Below are 26,953 nucleotides of genomic sequence, written 5' to 3'. Positions count from 1 at the left end.
CAGGAGAGTCAAGCAAAGTTCAAGGTATTCAGGAGAGTCAAGTAAAAGTACTGGATTGAGACTTCAATGCAGCATGCCCTACACAGCCCACCTGCGGGACTGGTTGCGGACCATGCTGGACTCGAAGCAGACTCTAGGAGAGATAATGGAAGCTGATACTGGAACATGGCGAAGATACTGAAGAGGCCTGCACCGAGGCGTGCCCTACACAGCCACCTGTGAGGACCCCAGGAAGGAAGCAGGAGCAGTTCCAGCTGCATCGGAGCGCGCCGAAGTGGCAGCGGCGGTCCCGGCCACAAGGGAAGGCTCCCAGCACTCGGCCCTGCTGCGCAGGGCAAGAGAACGTGGCTCCCGTGCCACGTCGGAGGGAACAGCGTCAGCGGCCCGACTGGCCGCGAGAGGATTTAAAAATCTTTTGCTCTCCCTATATGATCCCTTCAGTCACCCTGAAATTGTCATGAATTGGGGGAGATAGGGCCGCATCATTTTATCTTCTCTCTCACACACATGCACAATAACACATTCATTTTCTCATACACTCCCTCTCTCTAACATACATAACCTCTCTCTCCATCATGGATACTTTATGTGTGTGTGTGTGTGTGTGTGTGTCTGTGCCTATGAGAGCCTATATGTGACACATGGGCTGTCACAGGTACATAAACATACACAAATACAGAAGCACACAAGCTCTCACACAGACATACACACATGCACACAAATACAGGCTCTCAGACACACACTAGCTCTTACTCACACACACATACACACATGGCCTCTTGTTGTCATCGAGCCGTGGTGGAATTAGTTCTACCTTGGCCCTGCTGGCTTCTTGTTGTCTTCAGGCCATGGTAGGATGAGTTCCACCACAGCCTCCCGGGCCTCTTGTTGTCTTCGGGCCTTGGCGGGATGAGCTCCACCATTGCCTAGTGGGCCTTCTTTGTCTTCTGGCTGAGTTGGGAGTTGAGCTCCACCACAGCCTACTGACCTTCCTGCTTCACTGGGGTGGGGGGGGGGGGGGGTAGAATGTAAGCTGAGGACGGGCCTGCCCACAACAGAAGACCCAGGCCTCTCACTTTCGGACACCGGCGGGTTGAGTGCCAGTAGCCAGCAGCCTCTCTCCTTCTTCAGCCATCAGTGGTTTAGGCTCCACCGGCAGCCCCGCAGCCTCTCTTGCTGCTGCTGGCCCCCCCTTCTCCCCTGGGTGTGCCACCCTGTACAACTGCACAGTATGCATACCTGGTTGTGCCGGGTCTGGTTGTGTGTGTATATGAGTCCAACCCAGACTACCTGGTGTATTGTAAGACTAAAAAACCCCTAGCTTGCTACCATACCTCTCACTGCAAGCCTTTGGGGTTGATGCCACAGTTCTTGCTGTGTTGCTCTGCAGTCTGCACTTATGCTTTGTGCTTTCAATTGCTAATGCTCCTACTGCTCTGAGTGTTTATAATTTAATTGAACCAATTGACAATTATCTCTTTCTTTTGGATGAAAAATAAGTTTTAGCCTTTCAGAACTTTGCTTCAGCAAATTATGTAGACTTGATTTGCACAGTATTTGCCGAACAGCTGATCGGGCCAGCAGTCTAAACATGAACATTGTGGTCCACTGAGCCCCAGACTGCCCCCACTCTGGCTTTGTAAATTAACAAAGAAATCCAATGGATTGTAGACTATGCAGCCACGACACCTGCTTAAAGCACCAGGCCCTTTAAAGGCACAGCACCTACCTCCACTGCCACCAATGTAAGTATTTGTAGCCCCTGTCTGCACTATCCTCTGGAATAAAAAGATCTGAGTTTTAACTTTCACTGCTTTGGCTGCAAGATGCACAGCTCCTTTTTCATAATTATTGCAATTAAAACATTAGGGGGTGGCTGGGTTGAGACTAGGGGAAACTGCTGAAACAGTGGATGGGGAGTGTGAGGATATTCCCCACTGCCTAAGAGCCACAGAGGAGACTCCTGTGCTCTTCAGCCATAGTGAACTCCTCCCCCCCCCCCCCCTCCCACACTCTTCAGTAGTGTCCCCCAACTCTACCAGGCAGCCGGTCCATGTCAATTTAGGAGGCCAGCCAACTGGTCTCTGGCATCAAAAGGTTGAGAAATACTTTCCTATTCGGTGCGTAGACCGTGCTAATGCTAGCAGCTTCCTCATTAGTGTCATTCATAGAAACTTAGAAAGTGATGGCAGATAAGTGCCATAAAGCCCATCTCGTCTGCTCAATTCTTATCTTCCTCCTTATCATTACCACTATCACTAGTACTGCCTTCATGAATTTTTTTAATGAATAATTTGAATTTTGAAGTCATTCACATTCATTCACCAGTTCAGTGCATGCCATTTTCTAAATTGCCTCAGATGACCCAGTGGAGATAGAGAATGGCTGAATTTAATTAGTATGAGTTTTTCAACATGGTTGGGTAGCAGCCACCAGCGATTGTAATAGATAATACTACCAGCCATGCTGTTCTTTCAGATCATAAACTGATTAGTGAATAGTTTAAGAGGCATATAACCAGCTCGTATATAAGGATGGTCACATGACCCTACTCTCTTGCCATTAAGTAAAGGGGCTGGCTCTGATGTTCATTTTTCTGTATGGTTGTAAGTGGTGCTCGGCTATGGCAGGGAGAGAATATGCCTCAATGGTTGTACTGCCTGTTACGTCTTTTTCAAAATACTATAATTGACCCAGGATCAAAATAGTGCAATACTTGTGCTGCGGTTACATGACTGCATCCTGATTATATGGAATATTACGTTATGATAGACTTTTGAAGGAGCAGCATCAGCATCTATTCTAAAGCTAGGCATTTGGCTATCCCTAATTCCGCAGGCAGGCTTTCAAGAAGTAGGGTCTTGCATGAAGGGAAAGAAGGATGAAGAGCAAACACCCATTTAAACTTGGTATTTCACATTGTTAAAAGACTAAGATGGCAGAAATCTTTGTGCACTGATTTGAGGGATTAGAGAATGTGTGGTTAGAGCATATATCTGAGATCTTGACATAAGAATTTTTCCTTGTGCTTTTTGGGGGTAAAAGTCAATCATTTTTTGATTTTTAGCCTGCCTGTCCAAATTATGCTCTAGGCTGCTTATAACATTATTAGTAGGGCTTCAGCGTTTCAGTTATAACCAAAAACACTGATACATCTCTCTCCCCTCCCTAAATGAAAAACTCCAGCATCTGGCCTTCCTAGCTGCTGGACACCTATCAGTGACAATGTTATCAGGCTCCTGCCCACATTCCCCAGCTCTCACGGTAACAGCTGCCAGCACGGAAAAAAGAAGGGGGGGGGGGTCTCAGTAGTGAGAATGTTATCAGGGCACTCCACCTCCCCTGCAGCCCAAGTATCCTGCTGACTGTCTGCCCTAGGTATCACTAGAAGTTACTGTGAAACCTGGAGCAACCAATCAGGAAGAGCTTTCTCTGGGGCAACAAATCAGTGAGATTCTTTGTTCTACAACAGCTTGTCCCAGGCCCCAGTTCCCTTCTAAAAGCAAAGTATCATCCAACTCTGCCCCTCTATATATGCTCCATGCTACAGGCTTAGCTTTTGCCCAGCCTTGTCTTTAAGCAGGATGAAAAGCACTTGGCTATAGTGCAGCAAGTTGAGATTTCCTTGTCTACTGTAATTCTTCATTGTGCTTTGGTAGGTAGTTAGGTTCCAAGGCAAGGCAGAAAAGTAGCACAGACAGACCAAGCACAGGGAGTTGCTTTGGAGACAATGAGAAGGTGTTTAAGATTTTCTGTTTCAGACACAGTCTGCAAAATCTGCAGCCCCTAGAGTGAATATCAGGAGAAGGGGAGTAGGGGATAGTTTCATACTTCAGTCCTTGCCGGCCAAATGATGGGGAGGGGGGTGGGGGAGAGAAGGATAGTGGCTTCAATTTTTTACCCCCACAGGCCACATCTGGACTAGGGGCTAGCAACATTTTGCTTTGCTATGAGGAATGTGAGTGCTTGGGCTCTGCATGCAAGCCATGTGTATAAATTAGCGGGAGAAGATATCCAGTCCTAGTGACTGTGCCATGAAAATGCTCATAAACATTGATTTTTTTGTACCCTCAAAGAACCCCTAATTAGCTGGAAAATAAACACCTAAATTTACAATGTATAAACATCTAAAATGAGAAGCGCTAACTATTAGTATTCACATACAATAAACCCTTTTTCCATAGATCTTACAATATAAGTACATACCTGAGGCAATGGAGATAAAAGTGAGTTGTCCAAGATCACAAGAAGTGGCAGTATTATATATTTATTTATTTTCAAACGTCTGAATGGTCTCAAAGCGGATTACAATCAAATTTTGGATTAAGCAGTATGTTAATGGCAACACTGGTTAGGACATTTAGTGACATTAGAGGGTCTGGGATGAAGACATTGATTCTCCTAGTAAGCCAAATGGGGAAAAGCCTGGTTGAATATCCAAGCTTTTGCTTTTTTACGTAAAGCGAGGTAGCTTGGTTCTAGGCGTTTGGGTAGGGGAACCTCATTCCATATCTTGGGAGCATAGCAGCTGAAAGCTTTCAGTCTTATACAGTTTAGTTTAGCGGAAGTCAGGGGAGGAGAGGAAAGAAGGTTCTTTTGTGAGGACCTGAACTCTCTAGTGGAATGTAGAAGGCAAGGAGATGGGCAAGTTACTCCAGTGCCTGTTTTGTTGCACATTTATAGGCAAAGCATAGGGTCTTGAACATAATCCTAGCCAATGCTCGTAGTTTGGGCAATAAAATCCCAGACATGCAGGCCCTAATGGAAGTGGCAGACATTGTTCCTGTCACAGAGACATGATTCATGGATTTTCATGATTGGGATATGGCCATACCGGGCTATAACTTGTTAAGGAAGACCAGAAAAGACAGAAAAGGGGGAGGAGTAGCTCTTTTATGTCAAGAACAATATCCAAGCATCCAAACTGCAAGGAAAGTGGGGTAGAGAAGAAGCATTGTGACTGTCCTAAAAAAGATGCTATTTCATCCATTTTTACTGGTGTAGGTTACAGGTCTCCGACTCAAATGGAAGAACTGGACAGAAATCTGGTCAAAGATATCCAAAATGTTATGAATTAAGAGCATAAGAACATAAGAAAATGCCATACTGGGTCAGACAAAGGGTCCATCAAGCCCAGCATCCTGTTTCCAACAGTGGCCAATCCAGGCCATTAGAATGTGGACCCCTGTTCCGAGGTAGAGTCAGCGCTACCGTCGGATGGCAAGGCCTGCTGATGAAGATGTTTGGATGAAGACTTTACCCTGGAAGCTCATGATCCCCCCAGAAGGGGCCCATAGGGACACAGCCGCTGGGACTTAGGAGACTCCCTGAAGAGTGAAGATAGTCTGGATGCAGGCGCCTCCTGCAGGTCGTGGGTTCCAGACAGCTGGTGCCTCCAGCAGGTCGTGAGCAGTCCGGGAGTATACGTCAAAGGATAGTCCAAAGTCAGTCCAGGGGTCGAAGTCCAGAGAGAGGTCGAGAGCTGGTCCAGGAGCAGACAGGAGAATGGTCCGAAGCCAATCCAGGAGCAACAATGAGAAGGGTCCAAAGCCAGTCCAGGTCAATACCAGAAAATCACCACCACCGGTCCGAAGGTCAGGAGCCAAAGAGTCAATCCAACGAGGAGAAGAAGCAGAAGTGGGACGGAAAGCGGATCCAGGAACACGGAACACAGGAACCAAGCACAGAGCCTCGATACCAAGCAAAGGTCTGAGGGTCAGACTTTGCCTTAATTACTAAAGGTAAGGGAGGAGTCCCAGGAGGGAGCCTCGACAACTTCCTGTCGTGGCCCCTTTAAATATATTCTTCAGCCACACGCGCAGCCCTAGCCAACCCAGAGGGGGCGGAGTTTACAGGCCGTGCAGGACATGCGGCCGGCCTCAGCAGCGGCTGTGGCCACGAGAAGAATGCCGGGGAGGGCTGCCTGCACCAGCAGGAGCCTCAGGCCGGACCTGACGCCGTGGGTGAGCATTGGGACCCGGCCACGGACCGCCGCGGCTGGCTGCCATGATGGTCGACCCCGGTTGCGGGCTACCGCGGCCGGCGGTCATAATACAAAAGGTGGGAAAGAAAGAAGTGCTGATTGTTGGAGACTTTAATATTCTGGATGTGGACTGGAGAATCCCTTCTGCAGAATCTGCCAGAAGTAGAGAGATAGTGGATGCACTGCAAGGGGCTCTATTCAAACAATGGTAATGGAACCCACAAGGGAGGGTGTTATACTCAACCTAGTGCACATTAAGGGGGAGATTGTCTCTAATGTCCAGGTGGGTGCGCACCTTAGCACCAGTGATCATCAAACAAACAGTATGATTTGACATGGAGAAGTCGCACAAAGACCCAAATTTTGCATTTAAAAAATACGGACTTTGTCAAAATGGGGAGGTACCTAGAGGTAGAAATAGAAGACTGGGAGAAAATGGGAGAGGTGTAACAACAGTGGGCCAAACTAAAAGGAGCAATAAATCTATATGTTAGAAAAGTAAACAAAAGTAAAAGAAATAAGAAACTGATCTGGGTTTCAAAGGAGGTGGCTGACATAATAAAAGCAAAACAAGCAGCATTCAAGAAATATAAAGGATCCCAAAAGGAAGAACAGGGAAGAATATCTGGTAAAACTTAGGGAGTTGAAAAAATAATCAAGAAAGCTAAATGTCTGGCAGAAGAAAAGATTGCCAAAAAGGTAAAGTGAGGTGACAAAACATTCTTCAGATACATCAGAGAAAGGAGAAAGGTCTAAAGAGGTATAGTGAAATTGAAAGGTGATCAGGATCAATGTGTGGAGAGAGATGAAGAAATGGCAGAAATGTTAAACAAATACTTCAGTTCAGTGTTCACTAAAGAAGACCCTGGAGAAAGACCATCACTAGTTAACAAGACTGCGGAAGGGGGTGGAGTAGACGAAACTCTGTTTACAGAAGAGGATGTATGGGAAGAGCTAGGAAAGCAGAAAGTAGACAAAGCCATGGGGCCTGATGAGGTTCATCCCAGGATGATGAGAGAGCTCAGAGATGTGCTGGCGGGTCCACTGTGTGACCTGTTCAATAGATCCTTGGAAACAGGAGTGGTGCCGAGTGATTGAAGAAGAGCAATGGTGGTCCTACTTCACAAGAGTGGGAGCAGAGAAGAGGCTGAAAACTGAAGGCCGGTTAACCTCACCTTGTTGGTGAGAAATTTAATGGAGACTCTGCTGAAGGAAAGGATAGTGAACTATCGACAATCCAGAGGGTTGCTCAATCTGAGACAGCATGGATTCATCAGGGAAAGATCCTGTCAAGAAATACGATGAGTGAGGTAATCAAATTTGCAGATGATACAAAATTGTTCAGAGTAGTTAAATCACAAGCAGATTGTGATAAATTGCAGGAAGACCTTCTGAGACTGGAAAATTGGGCACCCAAATGGTAGATGAAATTTAATGTGGATAAGTGCAAGGTGATGCATATAGGGAAAAATAACCCATGCTATAGTTACACAATGTTAGGTTCCATATTAGGAGCAATCACCCAAGAAAGAGATCTAGGCATCCTAGTGGATAACACATTGAAATTGTCAGTTCAGTGTGCTGCGGCAGTCAAAAAAGCAAACAGAAAGTTGGGAATTATTAGAAAGGGAATGATGAATAAAACGGAAAATGTCATAATGCCTCTGTATCGCTCCATGGTGAGACTGCACCTTGAATACTGTGTACAATTCTGGTCGCCACATCTCAAAAAAGATATAATTGCGATGGAGAAGGTACAGAGAAGGGCTACCAAAATGATAAGGGGAATGGAACAGCTCCCCTATGAGGAAAGACTAAAGAGGTTAGGACTTTTCAGCTTGGAGAAGAGACGGCTGAGGGGGGATATGATAGAGGTGTTTAAAATCATGAGAGGTCTAGAACGGGTTAATGTGAATCAATTATTTACTCTTTCGGATAATAGAAAGACTAGGGGGCACTCCTTGAAGTTAGCATGTGGCACATTTACAACTAATCGGAGAAAGTTCTTTTTCACACAATGCACAATTAAACTCTGGAATTTGTTGCCAGAAGATGTGGTTAGTGCAGTTAGAATAGCTGTGTTTAAAAAAGGATTGGATAAGTTCTTGGAGGAGACGTCATTTACCTGCTATTAATTAAGTTGACTTAGAGAATAGGTTTTGGGTACTTGCCAGGTTCTTATGGCCTGGATTGGCCACTGTTGGAAACAGGATGTTGGGCTTGATGGACCCTTGGTCTGACCTATTATGGCATGTTTTTATGTTCTTATGGGTGACTAGAAAATTGGATCAGGGAAGAGCACTCCATGTGATTTACTTGGATTTTAGTAAAGCATTTGATATGGTCCCACATAGAAGACTCCTGAATAAAATGAGAAGCTTGGGAGTGAGCATTATGCTGATGATATGGATTACAAACTGGTTGATGGATAGAGGACAGCGTGTGATGGTAAATGGAACCTGCTCTGAAGAGAAAACGGTGTTAAGTGGAGTGCCACAGGGATCGATGTTGGGTAAAGTTTGTCTATTTGTGGATGATATTAAGATCTGCAACAAAAGGCAGGGGAAAAAGAGGAAAAGGGGGAAAGGGGAATTATATTCAGACAGCAACCAATAAGGACATTGAATTGCAGTCTGGGAAAACAAATATGTATGGGAATAACTTGCTGATACGGCAGTTACTACCCTTAACCAATAAGCCTTAATACTTTTGATGCAACTCCAACAATGCTCTCTGCTTCAATGGCAAGAGATAATGGGAAATTGGACTCAAGCAGCATCCAAGAAGGCCCTTGACTTTGACAGTCTGGGAAACTGATAATTATAAAGGTGGCTTTATGGCCAATAGTTACTACCATAAGCTTGCTGGGCAATCTGGATGGACCATTTGGTCCTTTTCTACCATCATTTCTATGTTTCTATGTTTCTATGTTTCATTGTAGTGAGTAAAGGATGGGCCTTATGTGGTTGGTTGACTTGGCCCTTATTAAGATTCTGGCTGCTGTATTTTGCACAAGTTGTAGGCGTTTCAAGGAGGACTGGGAAATACCATTTAGTAGAGAGTTACAATAATCAAATCGATTGGTGATTAATGTGTGTATGACTGAGGCAAGATTATGCTGATCAAGGTAGATATGCAATTACCAAATCTGGCATAGGTACGTAAAGGAGGTGAAGCTTTATGAGAAGGAGCTCTTGACTTAGGCTATTACTGGCATTCACTTATTGAGTTGTTTTTAAGATTTTAAGATGAGGCAGCATCACATATATTTCCATCATTATTCAGAAACAAAAATACTATCAGGTTAAGGGTGTGTACAGATAACTGCTCCTCAACCTTTCCTCTCTATTTTGGCATTCCCTAAGCCTTTATTCTTGATCCACTTCTTTTCTCAATATATATGCACTCATTGATCCTCTTAATAGTCTATTTTCACAGTTCCTATCATTGTTATGCCAATGGTACCCAACTGATACCTTAACTCATCTTTTCACTTGTCTGACAATTGTTTCTGATTGGATACATTTCCTCAATACATGGTCCTTCAAAAACAGGATTACTACATTTCCAGATTCACTTTTGATTCATTTCCCTTCTCCAAGTTTTATTTCAATACAATCCATTCTGCTCCCTTCTCTATCACCTTTTCTTCCAGAAATGTAGGTATTATGTTAGATTCTGCTCTTTCTTTTATGCCTTATGTCTGTATCCTCTCTTCTGTCTTTAGGATTTCAACTCTGCAACATTCACAAAATCTGGAATTTCCTTTCATTTGACTCATGCTGCGTTCTCATGCATTCAGTTATTCCATCTTGTCTAGACTTTGCAAATTGTATTTTGGCTGATCTTCCTGATTTCACCATCTACCCTCTCCAATTCCTTATGAATTATGTCCCACTTATGCCTCCCTTAATTATCAAGCCATTAAGTAGTGTATCTTATTTAGATTATTTATCCGCAGAGGCATTAGCCACGGGTGGGCCTTTGCTCTCTCATTTTTGGTTCAGGCTCTTAGCCCTAGCAGCAGGGTCATGTTCCATCAGAATGATCTTGTTAACGGTGCAACAGATAAAGGGCCTAGAGGCAGTGGTCACTGCCAGTCCCCTGGGCCTTTAATGAGGCTAACTTGAATGGGAAACACTACTGGCCTTGGGTTAGACATGTAAAAGTGTGAGGCTATCAAAGTCTTTGTTTACTTTTCACCAGTCACTATTTATCATCCCTCCTCTCAGTCCCTTCTAGGGTTGCCAACTGTCTGGATTTTTTCCAGACTGCACTGATTATTGGATTAATGCCTGGAAGTCAGACAGAGGGCTAAAATGTGTGGAAATTGTCCAGATTTTAACTTTCTAAGTCCAACACACCAGTTAAGATTCTCCCCCTACTGTGAGTGAGCCCACCACATCCGTATTGTAACACCAGCTCATCCAGCAAATATCGGGCTGCAACTGCAGCAGCCTGTGTGTAGATAAATTGGCTGGTCCACTGTTTGGAGTGCAATGTATTGTGGTTGGGGCCATGCTGATGATTTTTGTGAGCGGCTGATGAGTAAAAGGTGCACAATTACTATAATCTTCTGTTTCTGTGCTGCTTTCCTGCTGGTTGCCCTAGAATCAGAGGGTCTCTTATCTGCTTTGGCTCTCCTCCTTCTCATCTACCACTGCTTTCCTTGCTGTGTGCTGTATCTTGTGTGCCAGACTGCTGGTAAGTTTCAGTCACTGCCTGGCTTAAGCACCTAACTTGAAAAACCAAGGGCTATCCTAGTGACACCAGGCAAAGAGTCTCCAGCTGCCTCCCTTCATATCAAGTTCTCAATGCAGTGAGGTATAAGAGCTGACAGGGGCAGTGAGCTGTGGGCAGGGGTGGTTTTGTTAGGAAAAATAATAATTGAAGTCGCCCATGATGCCTTAGCCTACTGTATGCTGCTATGTGCATGGTGATGATGTCTTAGTGATCTGGGGTCCAGCCTGAGAGGAAGAAGAAAGGAGAAAGGGAAGACTGATTGGATCCAGCCTGGGGAAGGAAGGGGGAGGAGAGTGCTGGGATTGGATTTAGAAAGGGGAGAATGATAGGAACCTCATTTTGGGTGCAAGTCGTTCTCCTCCCCCCCCCCTCCCCCAACTGCTGGACCCCTCTCCGTTTTCTCCCTTCCCCTCAAAAGACAACAGCACCCTTTACTCTCCCCACCCAAGATCTTACCCCAAGGAAATAGAAAAGGGGTGCATGCTAGGAGTCAAATCTGGGGGGAAGGGAGAATACTGGGGTTCAGCACGGGGAGGGAGGAGTAAGACAGAGAACATTGGGGTCAGACTAGAGGATGGAAGCAGTGGAATAGTGCTGGAATTGGACTTGAGAGAGGGAGGGGGAAAGAACAAAGAGTGATGGGGTCCAGACTGTGGGAATAGGAAGAATGCCTGCCATAGATGGACCTGGAGAGGGGAAGTGGGAGAGTATTGACTGGGGTTACAGTGCTGTCTTTTGGAGAGAAAGAGGGGGGCAGAGGGGAAGAGAGAAAGGAGAGTGTTGGCAGGGAGGAAAAGAGGGGGATGGGGCAGGGGAAGGAGAGAAAGAGGGTGGGAAAGAGGGGATACTGATGCTGGACAGAAGTTGGGGATACAGAGGGGGCAATAGATCAACAAGGGTGCACTAGGAGGTTATCTATTTGCCTTATAACATTTGACTTTTTCCATGATAAGTTCAAAGCATTTTATAAGAAATAGCAAGTAGAAACCCATGCTTTGTGGGGGCTGCCATGCCCCCAACATTCTTTTGAAGAGTATTCTGATTTTTCACAGTTGAAAGTTGGCAACCCTAAGCCCCTTCAAAGTTCAAGGATACCTGGGCTGGGTGGAAGCCTGTTTACATGCTTGTCCTATAGCAGCCTGAGAGATTAACAGTTGTATAAAGTAATTGCCTTAAGCACAGAGGGAGAGTGAGAAGCAGCAGAGGCAGGGCAGGGAGAACTTGAAAAGGTTTTGTGGGCACTGCCATGAAGACCCACATAGAATGGGGCAAGGGATGGGGCGCGGTAGGGCAGGTTGGGGTAGTGCCCACCCATATGCATAGCCTTATTCAGAAAATATAAAACAATTCACTGTCTGACTGCTGTACCCTTCCTCTCTAATTTCAGTTCATTCTTCAGCTCCCTGTTTTCATTACACATCCTATCATGTCTGTGTTTTTTCTGTTTTGGATTCAGGGTTGCCAACTTTTAACTGTCGAATCTCGGAACACTTTTCGATGCTGTTTAATATCTTCACTGAATGGGGATTTAGGCACATGAAACTTTTATTTCCACTTTACACCATTAGAAAAACAGAAATATAGAAAATAATGCCAGATAAGTCTGCACAATGTACTTCCCCCTTACAGTACCCGTAGACCCCAAGCTGATTTCTGACTTCCCCCTCATTTCTTTGCAATTAACGATCCTCTGTTGTACCGTGCATCCAGCCACCCTTTCAGTGGTGAAATATTTTCTGATGTTTCTCCTGAGTCTAACCCTTCAAAACCTCATATCATGAACATCTTTACTGCATGAAAGAGTCTGCTTTTAACAGTTCAGGGGTGAAACTATTTTCTGTAAATATGTTTAGGCCTCTGATTAAATCTCAAACTGAAATTCATAAAAGGAACACAAAGTAAATGTATTCAACATACATTGAATATATAGTAGATATGAACTGTATTATATCATTTTAAGGGAGGATCAGATGCTAGCCCACAGCTGGAAGGCTAAAAGCAAGACATTTCTAAACATTTTAACCCTCCCTCCCACCCCCAAAAATCTGTATGGTCCAGAAAAAATCAGAACAATTGGCAGCCCTACTTGGTTGCCTTCCTCTTAAAAGTCCTGCTCTTCATAAGAACATAAGAATTGCCATACTGCGTCAGACCAAGGGTCCGTCAAGCCCAGTATCCTGCTTCCAACTGTGGCGAATCCAATTCACAAGTACCTGCAAGTACCCAAACATTAAATAAATCTCAAGCTACTATTGCTTATTAATTTAGCAGTTTATAGATTTTTCCTCTAGGAACTTATCCAAACCTTTTTTTAAACCCAGTTGCAATAACTGCTGTAACCACATCCTCTGGCAATGAATTCCAGAGCTGAGTGAAAAAGAATTTTCTTCAATTTGTTTTAAATTAGCTACTTGCTAACTTCATGGAGTGGCCCCCTGGTCCTTCTATTATCTGATAGAGTAAATAACCAATTTACATTAACTTGTTCAAGTCTTTTCGTGATTTTGAAGACATCTATCATATCCCCCCTCAGTCATCTCTTCTCCAAACTGAACCCCTTCCTTAGCCTTACCTCATAGGGCAGCCGTTCCTTGCCAATTATCATTTTGGTTGCCCTTCTCTGCACTTTCTCCAGTGCAACTATATCTTTTTTGAGATATGGCAACCAGAATTGCACATAGTATTCAAGATGAGGTCTCACCATGGAGCAATACAGAGGCATTATGGAATCCATCATTTTATTTGCCATTCCCTTCCTAATAATTCCTAGCATTCTGTTTGCTTTTTTGATTGCCACAGCACACTGAGATGACAATTTCAATGTATTATCCACTATGACGCCTAGATCTCTTTCCTGGGTGGCAATGCCTAAGAACTTAACATTGTGTAACTCAGAGCTTTCCAAAGTGTGTGTCGGGACACATTAGTGTGTCGCCTGTAGTGTGGAGGTGTGTCGCCCGGTCCACAGGGCCGGCGGAAGCAGGGAACTATAGCAGGAAGATCGGCGGGCAGTGGTGGAGCTTACATCACCACGGCCTGAAGAAAAGGGTCACGTTCACTCCTCCTCCTTCCTGCCTGGGCAGCCCTGGAAGAAAAACGTTGCCGGAGCCGCGTGGGCAGGAAGGAGGAGGAGCATCTGCTGTGAACAGAAGAAGAGCAGCATTAATGGGCCGTTGCGGATCCCACGTCGCGATGGCCCGAGAAGAGGAGGAAACCCGATAGCAGGGCCGCTGCGGATCCCACGTCGCGGCAGCCCGAGAAGAGGAGGAAACCCGATAGCAGGGCCGCTGCAGATCCCATGTCACGGCCAGGGAAGATCAGGGCCTCTGAAGAGCCCATCCTTCGGCAACCCGTGCAGAGGGACAGCATGTGCCAGTGAGAGCCTGTGCTTGAGCAAGAGAGCATGTAGGAGTGAGAGAGCCTGTGTGTGTGAGAGTGAGACAACATGTGCACGAGAGAGACAGTATGTATGTATGTATGTATGAGAGAGAGGCATGTGAGAGTGAGAGCTGTGGATGTGTGAGATTGCATGTGAGTGAGAGCCTGTGTGTGTGAGAATGTGTGAGATAGCGTGTGAGAATGAGAACCTGATTGTGTGTTTGAGGGAAGACAGATGGAGAGAAAAGAAATAGAAAAAAAGACCCTGTAAAAGGAATTGGCAAAAAAACAAGAAAGGAAAGGTGGAAAAAAAGCCTGTGACCAACCGATTAGAAAACTAAGATCAGACAGCAAAGGTAAAAAAAAAATTACTTTTTAGTGATTGGCACATGTAATCTTTGGGAATGTGCAAGAGTAGCACTTTATGCCGATCTCACAATGTACGAGATCAGCATGGAGGAAGTGGAAGCCTGCAAATATTTATTATGAGATAGGTTGTGTTGTGAAACATTTTATTTATGTATATATTTAAGGAAACATACATAAATTGTTGAAATACATTTTGTTCGTTTAACCTTTAACTTCTGGTTTGCTGGTAGACTGAATTACTGTGTCACGAAATTATGTTTGTCTAAAAAGTGTGTCACCAACATGAAAAGTTTGGAAAGCTCTGGTGTAACTACAGCAAGGGTTATTTTTCCCTATGCATCACTTTGCACTTGTCCACATTAAATTTCATCTGACATTTGGAAGCCCAATCTTTCAGTCTTCCAGGGTCCTCCTGCAATTAATCACAATCTGCTTGAGATTTAACTACTTGCATAATTTTGTGTCATCCACAAATTTGACCACCTCACTCATTGTACCCCTGTCCAGATCATTTATAAATATATTAAAAAGCATCAGTCCAAGTACAGATCCCTGAGCCACTTCACTGTTTATTTTTTTCAGGTGTAAACCGGATCATTTAATCTTACTCTCTGTTTCCTGTATTTTAACCAGTTTGCAATTTACAAAAGGATATCACCTTGACTTTTTAGTTTTCTTAGAACCCTCTCATGAGGGACTTTGCCGAATGCCTTTTGAAAATTCAAACACACCACATCTACCGGTTCATCTTTGTCCACATGTTTATTCACCCCTTCAAACAAAATGTAGGAGATTTGTGAGGCAGGACTTCCCTTGGGTAAATCCATGCTGGCTGTGTTCCATTAAACCATGTCTATCTAAATATTTTATGATTTTATTCTTTATAGCAGTTTCCACGGTTTTCCCGGCACTGAAGTCAGGCTTACCAGTCTGTAGTTTCCCTGATTACCCCTGGATTCCTTTTTAAATATCAGGGTTACATTGGCCATCTTCCAATCTTTGGGTAGAATGAATGATTTTAATGATAGGTTACAAATTAATGGATAGATTTTTAAAGGGATATGCGTGTAACCCCCAAAAACCTACCCCTGCGTGTGCTGAGCCTATTTTGCATAGGCTTGGCGGTGAACGCAAGCCTCGGGATTGCGTATGTCCTGGGGCTTTCAAAAATGGGCGGTCCTGGGGCGTGGCGGTAGTGGGTCCAGGGGCGTGGCGGTGGGCCGGGGTGGGGCCGGGGGTGGGGCCAGGGGCATTCCTGAGTCCTCCGGCACAGTGGCTGTGCTGGAGGTTCATGCGCCGGCAGCCGGCCGGGGCGCGCATATTACGCCTGCCTCGGGCAGGTGTAACTCACCGAAATAAGGTAGGGGAGGATTTAGGTAGGGCTGGGGGGTGGGTTAGATAGGGGAAGGGAGGAAAAGGTGGGGGGGAGGCGAAAAAAAGTTCCCTCCTTGGCCGCTCCGATTTCAGAGCGGCCTTGGAGGGAATGGGGAAAGCCATCGGGGCTCCCCTCGGGCTCGGCACACGCAAGGTGCACAAGTGTGCACCCCCTTGTGCGCGCCAACCCCAGATTTTTTAACATGCGTGCGGCTGCGCGCGCATGTTATAAAATTGAGCATAGATTTGTGCACGCTGGATTGCGCGCACAAATCTATGGCTGCGTATAAGTTTTTAAATCTGGCCCTAATTGAAATAGGTCTGAAATTTCATTTTTTAGTTCTTTCAGATCCCTGGGAAGTATGCCATCTGGTCCAGGTGATTTCTTCAGTTGTCAGACTGGCCTACCACATCTTCCAGATTCACCATGACTTGGTTCAGTTCATCTGGCTCATCACCCTTGAAAACCATCTCCGGAACGGGTATCTCCTCAACATCCTCTTCAGTAAACACCTAAGTAATGAAATCATTTAATCTTTCCACAATGGCCTTATCTTCCCTAAGAGCCCCTTTACCCCTTGATCATCTAACGGTTCAACTGACTCCCTCACGGGATTTCTGCTTTGGATATATTTTTAAAAGATTTTATTGTGAGTTTTTGCTTCTACAGCCAATTTCTTTTCATATTCTCTCAGCCTGTCTTATTAATATCTTACATATAACTTGCCAATGCTTTTGCTTAATCCTATTTTTTTCTGGTGGATCCTTCTTCCAATTTTTGATTGAAGATCTTTTGGCTAAAATAGCCTCTTTCACCTTAGCCATGCTAATCATTTGAGTTTCCTTCCACCTTTCTTAATGCGAGGAATATATAAGGACTGTGCTTCTAGGATGATATTTTTTAACAATGTCCATGCATTGCCTATTGCACATTTTTCACCTTTGTAGCTGCGCCTTTCAATTTTTTTTTAACTATTTTTCTCATTTTATCAAAGTTGAAAGTTTAGTGCTTCAGCCATTCCAGTCATTAATTCAAATTTGATCATATTATGATCACTATTGCCAATGTGCCCCACTGCCGTTACCTCTCTCATCAAAACCTGCACTCCACTGAGAATTAGATATAAAATTGTCCCCTCTCTCATTGGTTACTGAACCAATTGCTCTATAAAACTGTCATTTATTCCATCCAGGAACTTTATCTCTCTAGCATGTCCTGATGTTTCACCTTCCCAGTCAATATTGGGGTAATTGAAATCCAAAAACACCACAGAGCAGAAATACTGCACTTCAATAATATCCAAACACAAGAGTGCAGAGAGAAGGGGGGGACGCGGTCTAAACTGTGGTGTGATTGCAAGTCAGTGGAGTTGCCGCTTGAAATAAGAATAAAAACTTTATGCTCCTTAGAGCTCTTTGAATTACCTTGTGGTTTGGACTAACTTCTCTCTGCACTCTTGTGTTTGGTAATTGAAATCCCCCATTATTACTGCACTATCAATTTGGTTTGCTTCCCCAATTTCTCTTAGCATTTCACTGACCATCTCACCAGGTAGATGGTAGTTTACTCCTATCACTATACTCTTTTCCAACACGCGAGGGATTTCTGCCCACATGCAGGAACTTTATCTTTTTGGACTCTATACCATCCCGGACATAAAGCGCTATCCAGCCGCAAAGATGCTCCTCTCTGTCATTGTGATATAATTTGTATCCTGGTATAGCACTATCCCATTGGTTATCCTCTTTCTACCGTATCTCCACTGTTCAAAACTTAGGACCCATCTTTTCAAATCTCTGATCCTTCCCTCAGTACTTTTGCTTCTCCCATCATTTACACTGAATGATGCACTGCCATATTAATGAATATAATGCCATATAAATATAATGGAAAAGGTTAAATGTAATTGTGGCAGAGTGTGTAAATGAGTTGAACTGTGCCGTGCTATCCCTTGTTCTGAAAGGAACTTCAGGCATGTGTCACAAAATGGATCAACTCACAGCTTTCTGTTTTAAATCTGCTGAAGAAGGCTGAAAAATAGGAGATAGGGAGAGGGAGCTCCAATGCCTGCTATGCTACACCCACTGTCAATGGGGATGTTCTTTGTGGGAAAATGAGTGGATTCTTATCTCAGAGAGGAATTCTGGTAGTTTGCAGAACACTGAAAAAGAGGGAGAGGTAGGTAAGTGTGTATTTGTGTTTTCCAGGAGTCCAGCTAAACTGGCTCTGAAGATTAAAACTATGGGCCAGGTTTAAATTTTAAACAAAAGAAGGGTAAAGAGTCTCAAAGCTGGTTTGCTTTAAGAATTTGGTAGTAGTTCATCTTTTTTTTTTTTCCATCAAGGATTAACTTTCTGTATAGAAGAGAAAAAAAAACCCAGAGAAAATCATGTAAGGAAAATCTTGTGCAAAAAGCACTGTACAAATTTTGTCTGAAAGTGCTGCATTTCAGAATTCAGCAAAAGTTTGCTTAAGAATGACTGGAACTCTGAAGAGGCCTTGAACATCTGACCTAGAGTTACTCATGCCTGAGGCATGGATAAATATATTTGTTTCAGAGGCCTTCATTAGCTGTATAAAAGGCATGACAAACGTGAAGTGAATCACCCGAAGGAGAAAGTTGAGGGAGGTCTATTGAATGTTTATGGAATCAGGAATAGTTTTACGAGGTGCTTAACGAATATCTCTCTATTTCAAGCAAATAATGTTTTTTTTACAACTGTTGATATTCACCAAAAAAGCTGAATATCCCTCACTGTTTATTCCCTTCAGGCAAACATAATTTGAGTGAATATACTCCTTAATTGAGATAAAAGTATTTATACTTCATAAATGTTATTTGTTCAGTATAGCTGATTTAAAGAATAGTTGGATTTTGCAGGATGATTAGAGAGAGTTTCAAAAATACAATGTTTGATAAACTACAAAATAAATATTTAACATGAATACTAAATCTATCAGACTAGTTATACAACCCACATGGGAGTTCATTCCTTGATACTTGACCCATAAATCTTTACTGCCTAGAAATACCTCAATTCATTCTTTGTAAGATCAGGTCATAGAACTACTGAAACTCATTACTGAGATGGGAAAAAGCCTTAATTTCCATTTGTATATATATATATATATATATATATATATATATATATATATATATATATATATATATATATATATCTACCTACCTTACAGAATCAGATTCACAACTATTAATTAAATCTCACAAACATTCTTATTTAGGGAGCGCTTTGCCTCATTCAGGGCTTTTAAACTAGACCAAAGGGGAAAGCTGACAGTCACGGAGGAAGGTAACTTCAAAGGATACTAACGAAACAGGAGAGTTAGGGCATCCCAACAGAGAGGTTCCAATAAAAGCAAAGGCTGTCCATGTGCCTATAAGTAGAGAATCCCCTTAACCTAAAGGATTCCAGATTATCCCTATCAACTGAAAAGCAGATTGTTAATACAAATAAAAAACACACTTTTAAATGCCAATGCCAGGAGTCTAAGAAGTAAGATGGGAGAGTTAGTGTATAGCAGTGAATGATGCGATAGACATAATTGGCATCTCAGAGAGCTGGTGGAAGGAGGATAACCAATGGGCCAATGCTATATCAGGGTATAAATTATATCGCAATTATAGGGAGAATCAACTTGGTGGTGGTGTGGCACTTTATGTCCGAAGGGCATAGAGTCCAACAGAATAAAGATCATACAAGACACTAAATTCTCAGTAGAATCTATATGGGTAGAAATCCCATGTGTATTGGATAAGACTATGTGTTTATGCTCATTTTGACTTGTTTGTCTTGTGTTTTAATTATGAATGTTTTATTTTGTAAACTGCTTAGGCCTACTACAGTTGAAATAAGTGGTACATAAATGTTTTTAAATACATAAATATGAGTATAATGATAGGAGTATACTACCATCCACCTGACCAAAATGATCATACAGATGATGAGATGCTAATAGAATCAGATAGCTAACCAATTTGCAATGTAGTAATAATGGGAGATTTCAATTACCACAATATTGAGTGGGTAAATGTAACATCAGGACATGTTAGAGATGTAAAGTTCCTGGATGGAATAAACAATTGCTTCATGGAGCAATTGGTTCAGGAATCAATGAGAGAGGGAGCTATTTTAGATCTAAATCTTTGTGGAATGCAGGATTTGATGAGAGAGGTAATGGTGGTGGGGCCATTTGGCAATAGTGATCATAACATGAGCAAATTTGACCTAATGACTGAAAGGGAGACAATACGTAAATCTATAGCTCTAACACTAAGGGGCAGATTTTAAAACCTGCGCGCGGGCGCAGATTTGTTCGCGCAACCCGGTGCGAACAAGTATACGCCCGATTTTATAACATGCGCACGCAGCCGCGCGCATGTTATAAAATCCAGGGTCGGCGCACGCAAGGCAGGCATAACTTACGTGCGTCAGCCAACGGCCGGCCCGCGATCCCGGGCACAGCGGCAAATGGCCGCTGTGCCTGGAGGCTCAGGCCACGCCCTGCCCCGCCCAGGACCACCCATGCCCCACCCCTTTTTGCAAGCCCCGGGACATACGCACATCCCGGGGCTTGCGCGTGCCACCGAGCCTATGCAAGATAGGCTCGGCGTGCGCAGGGGCAGCAGGGGCAGCTTTTTGGGGGTTACGCGCATAACCCTTTGAAAATCTGCCCCTAAATTTTCAAAAGGGAAACTGATAAAATGAGTAAAATAGAAAAAAACTGAAAGATGCAGCTGCAAAGGTTAAAAATGTACAACAGGCATGGACATTGTTTAAAAATACAATCTTAAAAGAGCCTCTGTATCGCTCCATGGTGAGACCGCACCTTGAATACTGTGTACAATTCTGGTCACCGCATCTCAAAAAAGATATAGTTGCAATGGAGAAGGTACAGAGAAGGGCAATCAAAATGATAAAGGGGATGGAACAGCTCCCCTATGAGGAAAGGCTGAAGAGGTTAGAGCTGTTCAGCTTGGAGAAGAGACGGCTGAGGGGGATGTGATAGAGGTCTTTAAGATCATGAGAGGTCTTGTCAAGTAGATGTGAATCGATTATTTACATTTTCGGATAATAGAAGGACTAGGCAGCATTCCATGAAGTTAGCAAGTAGCACATTTAAGATTAATCGGAGAAAATAATTTTTCACTCAAGGCACAATTAAGCTCTGGAATTTGTTATCAGAGGATGTGGTTAGTGCAGTTAGTGTAGCTGGGTTCAAAAATGGTTTGGATAAGTTCTTGGAGGAGAAGTCCATTAACTGCTATTAATCAGGTTTACTTAGGGGATAGTCACTGCTATTAATTGCATCAGTAGCATGGGATCTTCTTGGTGTTTGGGTAATTACCAGATTCAAGTGGCCTGGTTTGGCCTCTGCTGGAAACAGAATGCTGGGCTTGATGGACCCTTGGTCTGATCCAGCCTGGCAGTTTCTTATGTTTTTATGTTCTTGAGGGTGTGCCTCTTCCTCCCTAGATGGTAGATGGAGTTGGGGAAGAATTTCATGCTCCTCCCCAGTGGCAGGTATTGCTGCTACTTCTGTAGGTGCTGGGCTGGGACCTCATTACCACTGTCCTTTCCATCTGTCCCCCTCATGTGAGGAGGATGACAATGACATGGAGGTGTTTTTTGTAAAGACAAAGCAGGTGTATGTGAGCATGATGTGCAGGCTGAGAGCAGAGCATAAATCAATTGCCTATTGAGGGAGAGACAAAGGCAAAGTGGAGTGTTGTTGAGTAAGGGTCAATCCTGTCGTTAAGGTGCTGGCTCGCATAATGATTGGTAAACAAACATCAAAGTTCTGAAGTGAAATGGATGTAATTTGATGGAGGCAACTATATGGGAGGGGGTGAGGGTAAGGAATGTGTGACAAGGATGACAGTGAAGGTATTGTAGATGGGCCATTAGGTGGAAATGAAAGATGGAGTGTGAGTAAAGTTCTTCAAAATAATACAGGAAGGCCAAAATTTGGAGCCAGGAGCCAGGAATAGAGGACTGCATCTGGCAGCCCTGCAATCACTTCTTCTGAAGAGCTAATTATTGAGAGGGAGAGAGAGAAGTCTGCACTCTGAGGAAATAGAGAGACAGACACCTGTTCTTGCTTCATAATCAAGCAACATGTAAAATCGCAACAAGGGACAGAGGAGCCAAGAGCTGAGACTGAGACTTCCTTTCCAGAGATATCGAGGCCCAGGAGTACATGGATTGATCCTCCTCCTAAGAGACTGAATTAAGTAATCTAAACTTTCCACAGTGCTTTTTAATATATTTATAAATGATCTGGAAAAGGGAATGAAGAGTGAGGGGATCATACTTGCAAATGACCCTTAATTATTCCAAGTTCTTAAATCATAAGCAGATTGTGAGAAATTCAAGAGGACCTTGCCAGACTGGGAGACCGAGCATCCAAATGGCAGATGAAATTTAATGTGGACAAGTGCAATGTGTGATGCACATAGGAAGAAGAAACCTATACTGTTAACCCCCGCCCAGGTTCATTCTCCCTGTTGAAATGTATTTTCCAAACTTTCAGTTATTATGTGAACCGGTATGATGTCCCCACTAATACCGGTATATAAAAGTTTCGAAATAAATAAATAAAAATACTGTTAGGTTCCATATTAGGATCTAGGCATCATCATGGACAATACTTTGAAACTGTCAGCTCAGTGTGCAGCAGCAGTCAAAAAAGCAAACAAATTGTTAGAAATTATTAGGAAAGGAATGGAGAATTAAATTGACAATGTCATAATAACTCTGTTAAGCTTCATGGTGAGTCTACACCTAGAGTACTATGTGCAATTCAGACCCTGCAACAGAGGGAACAGGGCAGAATGTGGGTGGGGCAGGCCGGAATGCTGATGGGCTGTGGGGAGGGAGAAGGAATGTGGGAGGGTATGATGGGCAAGCAAGGTGGGAGGGTATAGGGGCAGAATGAGGTAGGAGGTAGGCAATTGGGAGTACGGGAGTTAAAGGGGCTTACCCAAGCAGGGGAGCCCCCTTTTGCTCCGACAGGTCTGAGTGTCTTAAAACCTGGCTTTTCATAAGAACAAAAGAAATTGCCATGCTGGGTCAGACCAAGGGTCCATCAAGCCCAGCATCCTGTTTCCAACAGAGGCCAATCCAGGCCACAAGAACCTGGCAATTACACAAACACCAAGAAGATCCCATGCTACTGATGCAATTAATAGCAGTGGCTATTCCCTAAGTAAACTTGATTAATAGCAGTTAATGGACTTATCCTCCAAGAACTTATCCAAACCTTTTTTAAAGCCAGCTACACTAACTGCACTAACCACATCCTCTGGCAACAAATTCCAGAGCTTAATTGTGGGTTGAGTGAAAGAATTTTCTCCAATTAGTCTTAAATGTGCTACTTGCTAACTTCATGGAATGCCCCCTAGTCCTTCTATTATCTGAAAGTGTAAATAACCGATTCACATCTACTTGTTCAAGACCTCTCATGATTTTAAAGACCTCTATCATATCCCACCTCAGTCGTCTCTTCTCCAACCAAGCATATAAGGATGGTATTGGCTAACTCAACTCATTTCCACTTACACTGCATGATTTTAGAATGTTACTTATCTGGATTATTTATAACCACCTTTTATTAATTTTATTAATTTTTATTAACTTTAGTTAAGTATTTAGAATATTTAGTTTTATCCTAGTGGTTACTTATAGTGTCTTATGATTTATGAAGGCTTGTATTTATTTAATGTATTTAATTATTTTTATCACCCTATATATTCAAAACTTGTGTTTAATTAGATACTTTCTTAATGAATTTTAGTTGTATTTTTCTTATTTTACAGTTTCTAATTTTCTTGTGTTTATTTTTTATGATTGTAAATTGTTGTGATGGCATGTTCCAAACATCGGTATATAAAATTTAATAAATAAATATGCCTGGGATATATTTAAATGTGATCTGCAGGATGTGCTAGAGGTCCCTATTAGTTAGCGATTGAAGTCTAGTTAATGGGGACCTCCTGGCAAATAGACTCATTACCCTGGGTAATGGCATGGTGACTAGAAATTGATTGGGGTTTCCCTCCCATCCCATTCTCTTAGTTTAAGGTTGAAGGGCAGCTCCTGTGGGTGGGAGCAGGGGGGAATAACACGTGACCAGCACCCATCCACTGTTTACTTAGGGTGTTGTTGCAGTCAATGTCTCCTGGAGTTTCAATGGTGAATGGGAGAGAAGCAAAGTGTGTGGGGGGGGGAGCAGAGTAAGAGCAACTCTCAGCTGGGACACTGTATTTCTTATGGTATGGCCTGGGCTGCCACAAAACCCTCTCCTTTCAACGGAATGGATTATACAGCTGGATTCGAAATTTCAACATCTAGTTGAAATAATTGGCTCGGGCACTGGTCACTGGGTGAGGGGGGGTGAGGGAAATTTCTACGATGTTAAAGATATGCAGGTTTAGGTTTATGGAATTTATTTATTAGTGTTAGGTTGCATTCCTGTTTGGTTATGTTATCCTTATTTATATACTATGCTGCGGCCATGATTTGTCCAAAAACAGCTTTCGAATTCTAGCATCTGTAGTGCCTTCTTTCAAAGGGAAGGCACACTGGGTAAGGAAGGATGTGGGTTTTGGGTGGGTGGTGTGGGGGTGGTGTGGGGGCACAGAGGGCAGGAACGGCATAGTCTCTATCTCAGCACATGTTGTGGTCACTGCATCTCAAAAGAGATTTCATTGAAATGGAAAAGGTAAAGGGAAGGGCAACCAAAATGATAAAAGAGATGGAACGATTCCCCTATGAGGAAAAGCTAAAGAGGTTAGTGCTGTTCAGCTTGGAGAAGAGATGGCTGAGAGGGGATAATATAGAGGTCTATAAAATCATGAGTGGAATGTTGCAGGTAAATTGGTTATTTATTCTTTCAAAAAATACAAAGTCTAGTGGAAACTCCATGAAGTTAGTAAGAAGCACATTTAAAACAGATCAGAGAAATTTGTTTTTCACTCAACGCACAATCAAGCTCTGAAATTCATTGCCAGAAGATATGGTAAAGGCAGTTAGCGTAGTGGATACCCGCTTGAAAGACGAGCTAGCTGCTCACCAGACACCTGACTCACTGGAAGAATTAATAGCCTTAGCTACTCGGATTGATTGTTTGGCTCCAAGACAAGGTGAAGGAACTCCAGCCTAGGGTGTTAACTGGGTTGAAACAGGCAGTACCCCTGCCATCTCGGAGAGTCCAGCAATTCCTGCTGTGTGGATAAAGACGAACTGTTGCAACTTGGTCATGGTCACTTGACCTTCAAAGGAGAGAAGAATTCGGAAGAAGCATGGCCTATGCATGTTCTGTGGGTCAGACCGGCCATGATCTCTCTACATGCCCCATTCGTCCGGGAAACAGATGGGCCTAAGTCCCGCGGGAGGACTGTTCTTGGGCCATACTGCATATTCTCCTCCACTCTCTCGTTCAGTCTCTGTGACCTCTGAACCAGCTGCAGTTCAGACCCCTGCCCTGTTGGACTCAGGGGCAGGAGGCAACTTAATTCTCAGATGTCTTGCGGGAAGACCTGAGGAGTCCCTTTACTTAAATTAGAAGATCCATTTGAAGTGGGCTTTGGACGTTCCTTTATATCACCACTTCTCTTGAGGATCGTATTGACGTCCATAGCAGTTTTACTCTTGGCTGCTGATATACATAGCGGTTTGCTATGTTCGCCATGGTTCAGATGGCGCGCTACATCTTTACTGTCTTCACAGATCACAAGAACTTTGTGTATCTCCGCTTCGCACACCAATCTGGAGATTGAATCACCAAAGCAATGCGCTGGCATGCTTGTTCACTTAGAAAGATGTGCCTGATGTCCCACAGCACACTTTAGATCCGATGAATATACATCTATCCGTATTCATGGACTATTAACCTAGAGATATCTGCTGCATTGTTTTCTCGGAAGACGTGTCTGAAGCACCTACAGCATTATTAGTTCCGAAGAAGATATCTCTAGCTACCAGCCTGTTTGATTTGCTGGTGCTGCCACCATCTCTCTTCCAACTTCAACTATGAAAGAGTTATCAAGAAGTGGTTTGGATGAACCCCAACTTCGCCACTTTCACTGAAGGGTCAGTGATGTCATAGCAGCTGAGCTACTGCTGCTGAATTCAACACTACTTCCAGTTACATTACTGAAGAAGTTACCCTTAGAAGTGGGTTTGGACGTATCCAACTTCCCCACTTCATTGAAGGTTCAGTGACGTCCTTTCAGCTGAGCTATTGCTGCTGAATTCAACACCTCATCCAGTTATATTACTGAAGAAGTTACCTTAGAAATTGGGTTGGAAATATCCTTACATTGCCTCTTCCGTTGAATTCTCAGTGGCATCTACAGCAGTTAGCTCCCTACAGCCCAGCAAACAAGCTGCAGCATTCTAGAAAGCACTGCACAGACAGTGAACTACAGTGTCTTTCCCGTCTCAATCACAGAGACGCTCCAGGGTGAGACCAAAGTTATGGGATAATTTAGCTCAGTTTATTAATAGTACTCTAAGCGTCAAGCTTATTCTGACAGGGAGCCTGAATCACCTATAAATGCTAAGCTTTATTTGTTATAAGTACAGATTGTTATTAAGAATAGTAGTATAGGTTTCTGACATAAATGGCTTAAGTGTGTATTTTATTTTTTTTTTATTTATTTATAAAACTTATATTACACACATTTCAAAGTGTTCAAGAGCGGATTACAAAATAAAAGTGCTCATAAAACATAAAAACCAAGCATCACATAAATTATGCAATCTTAAAATGTTAAAACATAATTAAACATGTCTATAAAAATTAAAACAGTAAAATACATCTATAAACAAAGTATGATCTATGTGCCACCAAAGACTGCCATCTGCATGAAAATGAGTAGAGTATCTTGACTACCTAATAGTGTCTGCAGAAATCTAGGAGTTTACATTTTTTTTTTTATTCTACAATAATAATATCTGCACAAATCTTACAAAATTGAACAAATTATTGTATATCATTAAATGCTTTTTAAAATATATCTTTACTGCCTTCTTAAAAATAGAGACACGCGAGAATGATCTAATTTTGTGAGAAAGTTCATT

The sequence above is a fragment of the Rhinatrema bivittatum genome, chromosome 1 (assembly GCF_901001135.1).
Source record: "Rhinatrema bivittatum chromosome 1, aRhiBiv1.1, whole genome shotgun sequence".
Classification (NCBI taxonomy): Eukaryota; Metazoa; Chordata; class Amphibia; order Gymnophiona; family Rhinatrematidae; genus Rhinatrema; species Rhinatrema bivittatum.
The sequence above is the reverse complement of the archived record's forward strand: the minus strand, read 5'-3'. Positions refer to the sequence as shown.